At 43.3% G+C, this 16,265-nt stretch overlaps 1 protein-coding gene across 1 annotated transcript in view; it reads right to left on the reverse strand.

The window, feature by feature from the left end:
• The window catches only part of LOC126282474 (limbic system-associated membrane protein-like), a gene marked incomplete at its 5' end in the record, with an annotated part of 867,777 nt that overhangs the window by 38,376 nt on the left and 813,136 nt on the right, over positions 1 to 16,265 (reverse strand). The window lies entirely within an intron of this gene.

A 16,265-nucleotide genomic window follows, 5' to 3' on the forward strand; every position in this document is an offset into this window, starting at 1 on the left:
CTTAATATATTAATTTGCTAAAAGAATTTTCACTATTTAGGAACCTAAAAGATTATTTATGAAAGAAGAAAGTAGGAGCTATTGTATCAGATACGACTTAGTGCTAAATGTCTTTCTTACAACTTCACAATTAGTAAAATAGTGCCAGAATATAAACTATAAAATGTACTTTGTCCTACCTTAGATATAAGTTGAAAACAGAAACTTAGACTGTATTGTCTGTTTCTCAGGGACATGCAGGCTGCATGAATGACTGACAACAAGCGGTAGGGAGATTGGAAGTAGAGACGCAAACCACAGTGAATACAATTTCCTCCCACAATTTTGTCAATCAGTGAAATTAAATGAGTGTTACAATAGGACACCCACCACAGTGCCGAGTATTATAGTAAAAGAAAAATGTGAGTGTGTTGCAGTGATAAAAGTCGTGTGTATTTTCTTTTTCAGGAAGAGACTGATTTTAAAGAAAAAAAATAACTATTTTGTAACCATTGAAAAATTTATATTTCCATGTAAATGTATGTAAATAATTTGTGAATGTCTTCTGTACTAGGTTTTCTATGTGTATATGAGTATGGTTATTTTGTGTATGTAGTAATAAGGAATTTCCTAAGAAGAAGCAACTTAAGTTGAAAGAGGTATACTAAAGTAATCCATCGCTTGTTTGTTCTTTTAGAAATTTAATTTTGTTCAAAAATAGATTTTCACGAAAATTAAAAAGGGGGTGATGAAGCAAAGCAAGCGCTGTATCATGTATAAGATACAGAGGCGAGCGAGTGCACGGGACTTACCCTAGTTCACTGCTAGTAGCGTCACGTCATCGTAACGTGCCTGCATATAGTATTGCACCACATTTAACATAAAAGTAAAAATTAAGATTTGTGTGTAAAACTTTGTTAAAGTATAGTTCTATGTAATAATGTTTCAGGTAACAAATCTTAATGTTATAAAATTAGTAGTTTACGTAAAATTCACGTTTTGAAAGAAAAATAGGAGGCGCTAAATAATGACGCTAGGAAGCCAAAATTTGGTGAGAAGGTGCAGTAAGAAGTCATTAATGAGTGGTGCTGGTTTCCAAAACCATAAAACTAAAATTGACTCCAGAATCCGCGTTTTTCGGAAAAATCAGAGGCGCGAAATAATAGAGCTACAATATTGAAAATTGGTAGGATGCTTCAGTTCACCATAATAATAATAATGGAAATACCACAATCAGTTACCTCTTCTAGTTTTTTAGTAATTTAGTAAAAACTACTTTTGTGAGTAAAATGTACATAAGCATTATAGATTAAGTACTTTAAATTTTAATGATAAAACAAATTCTTTAAGACCAATGATCAGATAGGACAATTAACAAAGCTACACCAAGTTTTAGTCTTGTAGCATAATTAACAGCTGATACAAGTCTTGATAAAGCTATGGTTCAGAGGTAACAATCTACCGTTAGTTCCATTGTAAAAATTCTAGAGAGTAAAGTTTTAATTTTAGCGGGCTGAGATTTTCTACGTGCTTCTGTACTGCTCAGATGTATGTATACAAAAATTGAGAAGTTTGTAAAGCTATTATTAAATGTGATATTTAAGATTATGTGCCTGAGATAGCGATCATTTGGAGGCTGCAGGCATCTGCATAGGAACGGAAAGAACAGATGCTCTCTTGGCGGTACGCGCCGGAGCTATATAAAAAGAGCGGCAGAGGCAGTAGTAAGCTCACTCCGCATTAGACCAACGCCTAGTCCACGCGAGCTTAACGTCCGATCGCGCCTCGCCTCGGGTGACGTCATAGCGGGCTGTGACATGCGCGTACTTAGCAATGTAAACGGACATTGAAAATCGCGAGGACCGTACACCGTCCTGGATCGTTTAGACTTCGGTAACAAACTGTTATTGTGCCGTCCGTGTGAAGTATAATTCCGCGTGGCAAGTGGTGACTAACTCCACTTTTAAGGCGAGCATTAATCTTTTTTTTTAACATTATTGCGAACTATTAATAGAGCACCGTTAGTTAGAGTAATGAACTATTCGGGAGGAACTTGCTGTAGAAGTCGCCTCTGAACTATTAAACGATTGGCTGAATTAACAATATTTAATGTCTTTAGCATTTTCAGAAGTTTCGAGTAATTTGTGTGAGCCTTTAAGATAATAAAATCTTGTTTGGAACTTTAAATTTTATTGAAGCAGCCCTAATCCCGTGAAGAACTATGGATATTTTTCGTTTAGCTGGGCTGTACAGGAATGTGGCCGTGCAGACTGGGAACTAAGGTCAGTAAGTTTCCCTTCGCTTTCTGACTGGCCACCAAATTAGTTTCAGGCTCGCGTGATTTAAGGTGGCAATGTTAAACTTTCATTCAACATTAAACAACGACTTCTTCGCCGTCCCACATATGTTGCATCGGCAATAGTCTGTTACGTGAAATGAACATTCAAACAACTCATTCGACAACTTCTTCGCCGCCCCACACCCTTCCTGGGACAATGAATTCACGGTGTTCTTATTTCAATTTCCAGGAGTGTACTTTTTCCTCATGTTTCACGATATAGATTATGAAAATAACGATTGAATCATTAAATACTGGTAATTTAAACACTCACAATAAATATATATTGGATCTAGAGCTTTCGGACTTATGAAACTAAGCGCTTACCCACACGGTTGCAGACTCTTTGAGTACTGGCAACCTCACAGAAAATATCAGCACTGCTACAATTTTCCAACTCGGTTTTTTTGAAAATTGTTGAGAGTTGCATCTTCCTTTTTATATAAGTTGAGGTCTTACTGATGTCCAACACACCCTGTCGGAGCCATGTCACTGACTGCGTGGCCCCTCCAGCCGGAGGTTCGAGTCCTCCCTCGGGCATGGGTGTGTGTGTTGTTCTTAGTATAAGTTAGTATAAGTAGAGTATAAGTCTAGGGACCGATGACCTCAGCACTTTTGCCCCTTAGGAGTTCACACACATTTGAACAACACCCTGTTGGTGTCATTTAAATCCGTGGGGGGTGGTTCGTAAGGTTGTTTTGTCAGATACGGGGGTTAATTATCAGGGCATAACGTTGAGCAAGGACACAAAATGGTATGAGCCCAAGAGGGTACTTTTAAGGATGGCAGACAGTTGACTGCGGTAAACAGGAAAAAAACACGTAAAACGTTAGCATGCGTATGATGAGGAAGTTCACAAAACGCTTGTGTGACGCAACATGACTGTCCGTCGAGTGTTTGAGATCAGCAGAATGTCGCATCAGAGGAAGAGAGTCGACGCAGTTCGGGCGTATGCTCCTAGATTTGTCGGTGGCTGGTTTGTTTAGCACGGCAGTGCTAATTAAACTGTGATGTAAACGGAGAAGAGGAATTTTAGGCCCGAAAAAGACGCTACTTTCGCAACGAGCTTTTGCCGTAGATGGGAGAAGAAGTATTTCAAACAGACGATAGTATAAGTCTATTGCCCCCTCGCGAGAGGAACGAGGAATCGAATTACTGTCATTGATAGGAAAGGGTCTCCATAAGTCGCTATTCAGTGGCTAGTGGAATGCAATCACAAATCTAAAGAAGAAATGTCCTCCCCCGCCGTTAGTATTCTCAGAGGCTACGCAGAAGTACCGAAACACAGCGAGAAATTCATGCTAGAACATAAATGCAGATTTTAAGAAATTATTCGCTGATGTCTAATGGTTTGACGTCAGCTGTATTAGCTATAAATGTACATAACAACTCTTCGTGGCACTAGAAAATTTGTGCCGGGTAGGGAATCGAACCAAGACTTCCGCTTATAGCTGGTGGTTGCCTTAACCACTTCGGATATCCTTGCGCGCTCCCCAGACCGATGCAAACCTCCACATGGCACATTGTATGAATCCGCCTATGCTCGCACATTACGTGATTCCCGCAACAGGGAGAGTGAGACTACATTGAAACAACACAAATGTTGGCACCGTCGTGTGCCCATCGAGGCATGTAGTTTCCACTCAACTTACAGTGTCTGTTCCTTAAGACATTTTAACTTAAATAATTATAAATGGAGATGCCAACAAAGGCTGCAGGCTACACTCTTGTTGTACTTTCAACATTGCAGCACAGTCAGATATATAACAAACTATCAGCCTCGACTGCGGTAATGAAACCAACCTTTACCTAGGTTTCTGCCCAATTGATTGAGCCTTCTTCAGAAGATATGCCTGAATCTATAATTTGTCAAAGAGGACATGGTCTAGAAATAAAACTAAAATATGACTGCGCCTATCCAGAAAGCTTTAATTTTATTTCATGCCCCTCGACTTTTATAACTGCCATCTGCTTTCTGTACAAATTGTAAATAGCCTTTCGCTTCCCTGTATTTTACCCATGCCACCTTTAGAATTTGAAAGAGAGTATTCCAGTCAACACTGTCAAAAGCTTTCTCTAAGTCTGCAAATGCTAGAAACGTAGGTTTGCCTGTCCTTAATCTTCCTTCTAAGAAAAGCCGTAGGGTCAGTATTGCCTCATGGGTTCCAACATTTCTACGGAATCCAAACTGATATTCCCCGAGGTCGGCTTCTACCAGTTTTTCCATTAGTCTGTAAATAGTTCACTTTAGTATTTTGCAGCTGTGAGATATGAAGCTGATAGTTCGGTAATTTTCACATCTGTCAACACCTGCTCACAAGATGGTAGAGCTTTGTCAGGACTGGCTCTCCCAAGACCGTCACTAGTTCTAATGGAATGTTCTCTACTCACGGAGCCTTGTTTCGGCTCAGGTCTTTCAGTGCTCTGTCAAACTCTTCACGTAGCATATTATCTCCAATTTCGTCTTCAACTACATCGTCTTCGATTTCCATAATATTGTCCTCAAGTACATCGCTCTTGTATAGATCCTCTACATACTCCTTCCACCTTTCTGCTTTTCCTTCTTTGCTTAGAACTGGGGTTCCATCCGAGCTCTTGATATTCATACAAGTGAATCTCTTTTCTCCAAAGGTCTCTTTAATTTTCCTATAGGCAGTATCTATCTTACCCATAGTGAGAGAAGCCTCTACATCCTTACATTTGTCCTCCAGCCATGCCTGCTTAGCCATTTTGCATTTCCTGTGGATCTCATTTTTGAGACGTTTGTATTCCATTTTACCTGCTTCACTTACTGCATATTTATATTTTCTCCTTTCATCAATAAAATTCAATATTTCTTCTGTTACCCAAGGATTTCTACTAGCCCTTGCTTTTTACCTACTTGATGCTCTGCCGCCTTCACTACTTCATCCCTCAGAGCTACCCATTCGTCTTCTACTGTATTTCTTTCCGAAATTCCTGTCAATTGTTCTCTTACGCTCCCCTTGAAACTCTGTACAACCTCTGGTTCTTTCAGATTATCCAGGTCCCATCTCCTTAAATTGCCACATTTTTGCAGTTTCTTCAGTTTTAATCTGCAGTTCATAACCAATAGACTGTGGTCAGAGTCCACATCTGCCTCTGGAAATGTTTTACAATTTAAAACCTGGTTCCTAAATTTCTGTCTTACCATTACATAATCTATCTGATACCTTTTACTATCTCCAAGATTCTTCCATGTGTACAACCATCTTTTATGATTCTTGAACCAAGTGTTAGCTATGATTAAGTTATGCTGTGTGCAAAATTCTACCAGACGGCTCCCTCTTTCATTTCTTAGTCCCAATGCATGTTCACCTACTATATTTCCTTCTCTCCCTTTCCTACTGCCGAATTCCAGTCAGCCATGACTATAAAATTTTTGTCTCCCTTCACTACCTGAATAATTTCTTTTAGCTCATCATACATTTCTTCAATTTCTTCGTCATCTGCAGAGCTAGTTGGCCTTGAAACTTGTACTACTGTAGTAGGCATTTGCTTAGTGTCTATCTTGGCCACTATAATACGTTCACTATGCTGTTTGTAGTAGCTTACCCACACTGCTATTTTTTATTCATTATTAAACCTACTCCTGCATTACCCCTATTAGATTTTGTATTTACAACCCTGTATTCACCTGACCAGAAGTCTTGTTCCTCCCGCCACCGAACTTCACTAATACCCATTATATCTAACTTTAACGTATCCATTTCTCATTTTAAATTTTCTAACCTACTTGCCCGATTAAGGGATCTGACATTCCACTCTCCGATCCGTAAAATGCCAGTTTCCTTTCTCCTGATAACGACATCCTCCTGAGTAGTCCCTGCCCGGAGATCCGAATTGGGGACTATTTTACCTCCGGAATATTTTACCCAAGAAGACGCTATCATCAATTAACCATATCTACATCTACATGACTACTCTGCAATTCACATTTAAGTACTTGGCAGAGGGTTCATCGAACCACAATCATACTATATCTCTACTATTCCACTCCCGAACAGCGAGCGAGAAAAAAGAACACCCAAACCTTTCTGTTCGAGCTCTGATTTCTCTTATTTTACTTTGATGATCATTCCTACCTATGTAGGTTGGGCTCAACAAAATATTTTCGCATTCGGAAGAGAAAGTTGGTGTCTGAAATTTCGTAAAAAGGTCTCGCCGCGACGAAAAATGTCTATGCTGTAATGACTTCCATCCCAACTCGTGTATCATATCTGCCACACTCTCTCCCCTATAACGTGATAATACAAAACGAGCTGCCCTTTTTTGCACCCATTCGATGTCCTCCTTCAATCCCACATGGTAAGGATCCCACACCGCGCAGCAATATTCTAACAGAGGACGAACGAGTGTAGTATAAGCTGTCTCTTCAGTGGACTTGTTGCATCTTCTAAGTGTCCTTCCAATGAAACGCAACCTTTGGCTCGCCTTCCCGACAATATTATCTATGTGGTCCTTCCAACTGAAGTTGTTCTAACACCCAGGTACTTAGTTGAATTGACAGCCTTGAGAATTGTACTATTTATCGAGTAATCGAATTACAACGGATTTATTTTGGAACTCATGTGGATCATCTCACACTTTTCGTTATTTAGCGTCAACAGCCACCTGACACACCATACAGCAATCTTTTCTAAATCGCTTTGCAACTGATACTGGTCTTCGGATGACCTTACTAGACGGTAAATTACAGCATCATCTGCGAACAATCTAAGAGAACTGCTTAGATTGTCACCCAGGTCATTTATATAGATCAGGAACAGCAGAGGTCCCAGGACGCTTCCCTGGGGAACACCTGACATCACTTCAGTTTTACTCGATGATTTGCCGTCTATTACTACGAACTGCGACCTTCCTGACAGGAAATCACAGTAAAGCTGCATGCTTTCGCGAAAAATTACGGCTGTAGTTTCTCCTTGCTTTCAGCCGTTCACAGTACCACAACAGCAAGGCCGTTTTGGTTTGTGTTACAGGGCCAGATCAGTCAATCATCCAGACTGTTGCCCCTGCAACTGCTGAAAAGGCTGCTGCCCCTCTTCAGGAACCACACGTCTGTCTCGCCTCTCAACAGATATCCCTCCGTTGTGGTTGCACCTACGGTACGGCTATCTGTATCGTTGAGGCACGCAAGCCTCCTCACCAATGGCAAAGTCCATGGTTCTTGTGGGAGGGTGGGGGGGTGTGGGGGGTGGGGGGGTGGGGGTTGGGGGGCGCTATGTCATAATGTTGGCGAATGTGTGTGTTGAGTTGTCGTGACGGATGGCCATCACAGAGGATTTTGATGAAAAATAAGAAGACGACAGCCGCAAAAGTTGCTGCGTTCGCGAACCCTGTCAGCTCCAAATCAACACAAATAAAATGCGTAAGCAGTGTATTGTAGAGCGAACTGGAATCCCAGAAATAATCAGTGACGCAAATGCTCGTAACACGAAAACGTGCTGCCGAATCTGTCACAAAACGAAAAAAGTGGTCCAACTAGAACTTCCATATTTCTCAACGTAGTACACGAATGTGTAATAAAAATGGGGATTCCTATTTTTAAAAGAAACGCAGTTGATATCCGTTTGACCTCTGGCAGCGCCATCTAGCGGGCCAACCATAGCGCCATCTAGTTTCCCCCTCCGAGCTACACGAGTTTCGTTGTTTGTAGTTTTTTCGTTTGATGTTTATTCCGTGAGATATTTGGCCCGGTCAAACATTCAGGAAACATTCCTCACACACAAAGAAAGAAAATTTGTTATGTGGACATGTGTCCGGAAACGCTTACTTTCCATGTTAGAGCTCATTTTATTACTTCTCTTCAAATCACATTAATCATGGAATGGAAACACACAGCAACAGAACGTACCAGCGTGACTTCAACACTTTGTAACATGAAATGGTGCAAATGTCCTCCGTTAGCGAGGATACATGCATCCACCCTCCGTCGCATGGAATCCCTCATGCGCTGATGCAGCCCTGGAGAATGGCGTATTGTATCACAGCCGTCCACAATACGAGCACTAAGAGTCTCTACGTTTGGTACCGAGGTTGCGTAGACAAGAGCTTTCAAATGCCCCCATAAATGAAAGTCAAGAGGATTGAGGTCAGGAGAGCGTGGAGGCCATGGAATTGGTCCGCCTCTACCAGTCCATCGGTCACCGAATCTGTTGTTGAGAAGCGTACGAACACTTCGACTGAAATATGCAGGAGCTCCATCGTGCCTGAACCACATGTTCTGTCGTCGTTGTAAAGGCACATGTTCTAGCAGCACAGGTAGAGTATCGCGTATGAAATCGTGATAACGTGCTCCATTGAGCGTAGGTGGAAGGACATGGGGTCAAACAATGACTGCGCAAACGTTCACAGAAAATCTGTGTTGATGACGTAATTGCACAATTGCGTGCAGATTCTCGTTAGCCCACACATGTTGATTGTGAAAATTTACAATTTGATCACGTTGGAATGAAACCTCATCCGCAAAGAGAACATTTGCACTGAAATGAGGATTGACAGATTGTTGGATGAACAATTCGCAGAAGTGTACCAGTGGAGGCGAATCAGCTGCCGATAGTGCCTGCACACACTGTACATGGTACGGAAACAACTGGTTCTCCCGTAGCACTGTCCATACAGTGACGCGGTCAACGTTACCTTGTACAGCAGCAACTTCTCTGACGCTGACATTAGGGTTATTGTCAACTGCACGAAGAATTGCCTCGTCCGTTGCAGGTGTCTTCGTCGTTCTAGGTCTTACACAGTCGAGAGTCAGAGGCTGGAATGTTCCGTGCTCTCTAAGACGCCGATCAATTGTTTCGAACGTCTTCCTGTCGGGACACTTTCGTTCTGGAAATCTGTCTCGATACAAACGTACCGCGCCACGGCTATTGCCCCTTGCTAATACATACATCAAATGGGCATCCGCCAACTCCGCATTTGTAAACATCGCACTGACTGAAAAACCACGTTCGTGACGAACACTAACCTGTTGATGCTACGTACTGATGTGCTTGATGCTAGTACTGTAGAACAATGAGTCGCATGTCAACACAAGCACCGAAGTCAACATTACCTTCCTTCAATTGGGCCAACTGGCGGTGAATCGAGGAAGTACAGTACATACTGACGAAACTAAAATGAGCTCTGACCCATGTCCACGTAACATCTGAAAGTTTGGCCATACCTTTTTGTAACACCCTGTATAGCCAGAAATCCCATCTACTTTGGGGTCGCACTTCCTTGTGAGGAAAGGTTTTCAGCGCACTGCTGTATCCGTTTTCAACATCCTGCCACAAGAAGTCAAAAATCTCATGGGTTACTACGTCTGTTATGTCGAGGAATTCCTTGAAAAAGTGACCTGAATCCTGTGTTATATCGTTGATTGCGCTTACATAAACTTAAGGCTTGTCTTTATTTTTTGGGTACTTGAACATTTCATTTTATCTGTTATCACTTTTTTATTGTTATTTCATGTGTTGATACGTTCCATGACCTCGGAAATTTGCTCTTCAATGTGGTTCTAGGGTATTAGACATTTTAATATGAGAAGGCAAATAAATAAATAAAAATAAAAATAGGAAAACGCCCAGACACCATAATCCTACATCTAAGCAACTTCGTACATTTACACACCAGCAGCGAGTATGTTAATGATTAGAGCTTGAATATTCTCTGTGACATATAGACCGGCCATAATGCTGCGTTAATGTTGTTCTCGTTTAGTGTTATCTACGAGCGAGGTAGTGCTGATACGGACCACGTAGAGCGTCAAATATTGAGTGATCACTATCGAGGACACCAAGATGCTGCATACTCATGTAAGCCAGCGTCAAAAGCACTTGACAGATTTTCAAAGGGCGCCCATCTGACTGAATCGTGCTATAGCTTGATTTGTGGGGAATTATGATGTGACAAGGGCCTGGTGCTGGACAGCATGTGAACGGAAGGGCGTGCACACACGTCGTGAAGTTTCCGATGACCACGTCTGACCACAACATGGTAGGATTGCCTTGTTGTTCTCCAAACACTTCTCAAGCGCTTCACATCTTCACCTTTGACCCAAGAACAAGTAATTCACTCCGTTCATCATTGTGTGTCTTCCCGTGCCATTTGTCCCGGGCTAGCAGCACCAGACTAGCTAACTATTGTCTTATCCATAAAATGCCGTTAAACCACAGTACGGAGTCCTGCGTCTGCAGAGGAAGGGGGATTGTGTTTAGTGATCAGCTGCGGTTATGCACTACTCCGAATCACCATCGCAGACGGCTGTGGTAGTAAGGTGGGAAAGGAACGGTTCTTCCAGTGACGTAAAGAATAATGGTACTGTAACCGTTGGCGTCATGGTCTGGACAGAACATCGGGTGTGCTTTCAGGTCATGACTAGTAGTGATAGAGGGAACTGCGACTGCACAACGGTACATCACAGACGTTGTGCGTCCTCATCTTGTACCGCTCATGCGACAGCATCATGGGGCAATTTTTCAACAGGACAAGGCTCCTTCACACGTGGCATGTGTCACTATAAACAGTGTGTACAGAGACATTGGTATCGTTAGGAGCACTCTAGGGGAGAGTGATAGGACCGCTGTTATTTCCTACATATATAAATGATCTGTCGGACAGGTTGGGCATTAATCTCCGGTTGTTTACTGATAATGCTGTGCTTCACGGGAAGGTATTGAAGATCAGTGACTGTACGGAGGGACAAGATGACTGAGACAAAACTTTTACTTGGTGTGATGAATGGCAGCTGTCTGTAAATGTAGCAAAATGTAAGTTAATGTGGATGAGTAGGGAAATAAACCCGTAATTTTCGGATACAGGATTAGTAGTGACCTTTTTGACACTGTCACATCGTTTAAATATATGACGAGCACGTGAGGACTGTGACAGAGAAGGCGAAGTGTCGATTTCCTTTTATTAGAAAATTTTTTTAAAAGTGTGGTTCATCTGCAAACGAGAAAAGATATAGGGCACTAGTGCGACATATTCTTCAGTACTGCTCGAGTGGTTAGGATCAATACCAGGTAGGGTTAAAGCAATTCAGAGGCGGGCTGCTGGATTCGCCAACATTTGCTTCGGACAACACGCAAGTGTTACGGAGATGCTACGGGAATTCAAATGGCAATTCCCAAAGGGAAGGCAACTATCTTTCCGAGGAACACTGTTGAGAAAATTTAGAGAATAGACAAATGAACCAAACGGCAGCACGATAATACTGCCTCCAACAAACTTTTCGCGTAAGGACCACGGAGATACAAGTAATTGTCTCTAAGTCAACGGAGCAGAAATGGAAGCAACAGTCCATCCTCCGCCTGGTACCGTACCGTGGCTTGAGAAGTATGTACACTACCGGCAATTATAATTGCTACACATAGAAGAAATGCAGATGAAAAACGGGTATTCATTGGACAAATGTATTATACTATAACTAATATGTGATTACATTTTCACGCAAGGTGGGTGCATAGATCCAGACAAAAACAACACCCAGAGCAACCACCTCTGGCCTTAAAACGGCCTTGATACTCCAGTGGATTGAGTCAAACACAGCTTGGATAGTGTGTACAGGTACAGCTGCCCATGCAGCTTCAACACGATACCACCGCTCATCAAGAGTAGTGACTGGCGTATTGTTACGAGCCAGTTACTCGGCCACCATTGACGAGACTTTTCAATTGTGAGAAATCTGTACCCAGGAAGGTCCGTTCAGGACCTGCAACATGCGGTCGTGCATCATCCTGCTGAAATATAGGGTTTCGCAGGGATCGAATGAATGATAGAGCCACGGGTCGTAACACATCTGAAATGTAACGTCCACTGTTCAGAGTGTCGTCTATGCGAACAAGAGGTAACTCAGACGTGTAACCACTGGCATCCCATACCATCACGCCGGGCGATACGACAGTATGGCGATGACGAATACACGCTTCCAATGTGCGTTCACCACGATGTCGCGAAACACGGATGCGACCATCATTATGCTGCAAACAGAACCACAATTCATCCGAAAAAAATGACGTTTTGCACATTCGTGCACCCAGGTTCGTCGTTGAGTACACCATTGCAAGCGCTCCTGTCTGTGATGCAGCGTCAAGGGTAACCGCAGCCATGGTCTCCGAGCAGATAGTGCATGCTGCTGCAAACATCGTCGAACGTTTCGTGCAGATGGTTGTTGTCTTGCAAACACCCCCATGTGTTGACTCAGGGATCGAGACGTGGCTGCACGATCCTTTACAGCCATGCAGATAAGATGCCTGTCATCTCGACTGTTAATGATACGAGGCGATTGGGATCCAGAACGGCGTTCCGTATTACCCTCCTCAACCCACCGATTCCATATTCTGCTAGCAGTCATTGGATCTCGACCAGCAATGTTGCGATGCGATAAACCTCAATCGCGATAGGCTGCAATCCGACCTCTATCAAAGTCGGAAACGTGGTGGTACGCATTTCTCCTCCTTACATGAGGCATCACAACAACGTTTCACCAGGCAACGCCGGTCAACTGCTGTTTGTGTATGAGAAATAGGTTGGAAACTTCCCTCATGTCAGCACGTTGTAGGTGTCGCCACCGGCACCAACCTTGTGTGAATGCTCTGAAAAGCTAATCATTTGCATACCACAGCATCTTCTTCCTGTCGGTTAAATTTCGAATGTGTAGCACGTCATCTTCGTGGTGTAGCAGTTTTAATGACCAGCAGTGTATGTCGGTGTAAATGTAGAAGGCATATGTAATATTTAACTTAGAGGATCTAGAGCTGTGAATAGAATACGAATCTGCGCAAGTCTCAGAAGCTTTCAAGAGGAGGAAGGAGTAGTTGAATATGACCTTAAGACGCGACTGTTATCGAGCATACCCATAGAAAAGACTTAGATGCGGCGGCAGACGTTGCAACAAGACGGGCAGCTGCATCTGGAGTGCCCACTAGTGTCGAGCAAGATTCACTGACAAGCAGTAAGCTACGGCGGACGAAGATTGGAAGAACAGGAACTTACTGTCAGTTTACAGATGTGTACCAGACAGCGATTCGAACTCTGCGCTTTGGCTTTTCGGGGGGAAAATGCTCTACCGACAGATATCGGTCATCTATCTGTGCATGAATAACTGAGAGCCTATGCTTGACGAGCTCACTTAATACAGTAGCCTTTGCCTTTATGTTCCAGTCGGCATAGCAGTTTCCCATAAAAGATAAAGGCGCCGAATGAGAGTCAATTTCTAGTACAAAGCTCTAATCTGTCTTGAACTTTTATATCAGTGCACTGTCCGCTGCAATAGTCAAATTCATTCTGTATCAGGAGAGTAACGACAAAGTTGTGGCTTGGTATTAACGGTTAGATCAATGATAGGGTAAGCAACAACAATAATACTGGTGATTATTATTGTTATTGCAGTTAGATGTATGCAATATAAACTCGCTAAACACTTGGCCTCTCTGCTCCCACCGCACGTGGTGTAGACTGACACATACACAAAGGACTCAGGACATTTCACTGAGAAGCTGTAAAAACTAAAACGTGCACCAAACGACATCTTGGTCAGCTTTGACATTGTTTCTTTGTTTACGAAAGTACCACTCAGTGTATCTCTTAGAGCACATCGGGTCGCTTTTCCCGCAAGACATCACAAAGCTCTTTCGTGAATGTTTCCCAATGAGCTGTTTCACGTGGAATGGCAATTTCTACGAAGAGATTGAAGGCGTCATCATGGGTACTAATCTTACTCCATTGGTGGCCAACTTGTGCATGGAACATTTCGAAGCAAAGGCAATGGACTTGGCGCCTTGTAAACCTAAAGTATGGTGCAGATACGTCGATGATGCTTTCGTTTTGTGGAGCCATGGTGAAGAACAGCTCGATGACTTCCTAAGACTCTTTGAACAACCTCCATTCCAGCATACGATTTATCATGGAAGTAGAAAAAGACAAAAAACTACTATTTATTTATGTGCTGGTCACAAGGAATGGCGAAAACATGGGGCACAGCCTGTGTCGAAACCCGACAAACGCGGACCGATACCTGCAAAAACTATCAAACCAACACTCGAGCCAGAAAAGAGGCGTGATTAATAGCCTATCAGGACGAATATGTGAGCCGTAGCACGTCAGACGCGAAATGCAACAACTGGAAGTGATTTGAGGAGCAATGGGTACTGCAAAAGTTGTATTAGAGCGTAACAGAGCCAAACATTCGACGGAGTGACAAATCAGAAAAAGAAATGTCGGGTACGGCTTTTCTGCCATACATTGCCAGAGTGACGGACACATTTGCGCAAACATGGCGTAAAGGCGATTTTGAAACTGACAACGAAGATCAAAGAAAGTCTTAGATCTCTTATATCGGCAAATGAGAAAAGGTACCCTCTTGCATTGTCGGAAATATAGCGAATACCATGCACGTGCGGAAAAGTTCATGTCGGAATGACTAGACGATAATCAACAAATGGCTCAAAGCACTATGGGACTTAACATCTGAGGTCATCAGTCCCCTAGAATTAGAACCACTTAAAATTAACTAACCTAAGGATATCACACACATCCATGACCGAGGCAGGATTCGAACCTGCGACCGTAGCAGCAGCGCTGTTCCGGATTGAAGCACCTAGAGCCGCTCGGCCACAGTGGACGGAGATAATCAACACCAAGATCAAAGAACATAAGCGACATTTGCTGGTTCGGGCAGGTGGAAAAACCGGATGTGGCAGTTCACGCATTGTGTGAGAGCGACCACGCAGTAAAATTCACCGATACGAAAGTTCTGGCTGTAGAGAAGCACTATCACACCCGCTTGTTCAGCGAAGCTATAGAAGTACAAAACCACGGAAATACCTTCAACAAGAAAGAAGAAAGCGTTAAGGTAAACGCAACCTGGCTTCCTGTCCTGCAGCGAACGACCGTCGCAGGTAGCAAGAGGTTAACCTCACCGAAAATGACCGCGGAGAAGCCCTCAGACGCTGGCGCGAGCCCCGAGCTCGGCTCCAGTTCACCACTAGCAGTGGAGGGTGAAGCTTTGATAATGCCAGCCACTCGTGCTGACGAAACGACAGTAAAAACAACAGACGAACGTCGGCCGAAGAACCGGAGACAGAAGCCAGTAGAGAGTTTGTCGGGATTTGCTTTAGTTCTTTGGAGCCTGTAGTGCTAAATGTGTCTTGTGATGACATGATTATTATGAAAAATCAGCCAGCTACATTGCTCTTTAATTGGTTTTTAATTCATAAATTATTTACAATGAACCCATTTCGGCATATTGCCATCATCAGGTGCTATGTAAACTACTGGCCACTAAAATTGCTACACAACGAAGATGACGTGCCACAGACGCGAAATTGAACCGACAGGAATAAGATGCTGTGATACGGAAATGATTAGCTATTCATAGCATTCACACACGGTTGGCGCCGGTGGCGACATCTACAACGTACTGACATGGGAAAGTTTCCAACCGATTTCTCATACACAGACAGCAGTTGACCGACGTTGCATGGTGAAACGTTGTTGTGATGCCTCGTGTAAGGACCAGAAAGGCATACCATCACGTTTCCGACTTTGATAAAGGTCGGGTTGTAGCCTATCGCGACTTCGGTTTATCGTATGGCGACATTGCTGCTAGAGATCCAATGACTGTTAGCAGAATATGGAATCGGTGGGTTCAGGAGGGTAATACGGATCTCCGTGCTGGATCCCAACGGCCTCGTATCACAAGCAGTCGTGATAACAGGCATCTTATCTGCATGGCTGTAACGGATCGTGCAGCCACGTCTCGATCCCTGAGTCAACAGTAGGGGACGTTTGCAATACAATAAACCATCTGCACGAACAGTTCGACGACGTTTACAGCAGCATGGACTATCAGTTCGAAGACCATGGCTGCGGTTACCCTTGACGCTGCATCACGGACAAGAGAGCCTGCAATGGTGTACTCAACGACGAACCTGGGTGGACG

The sequence above is a fragment of the Schistocerca gregaria genome, chromosome 7 (assembly GCF_023897955.1).
Source record: "Schistocerca gregaria isolate iqSchGreg1 chromosome 7, iqSchGreg1.2, whole genome shotgun sequence".
Classification (NCBI taxonomy): Eukaryota; Metazoa; Arthropoda; class Insecta; order Orthoptera; family Acrididae; genus Schistocerca; species Schistocerca gregaria.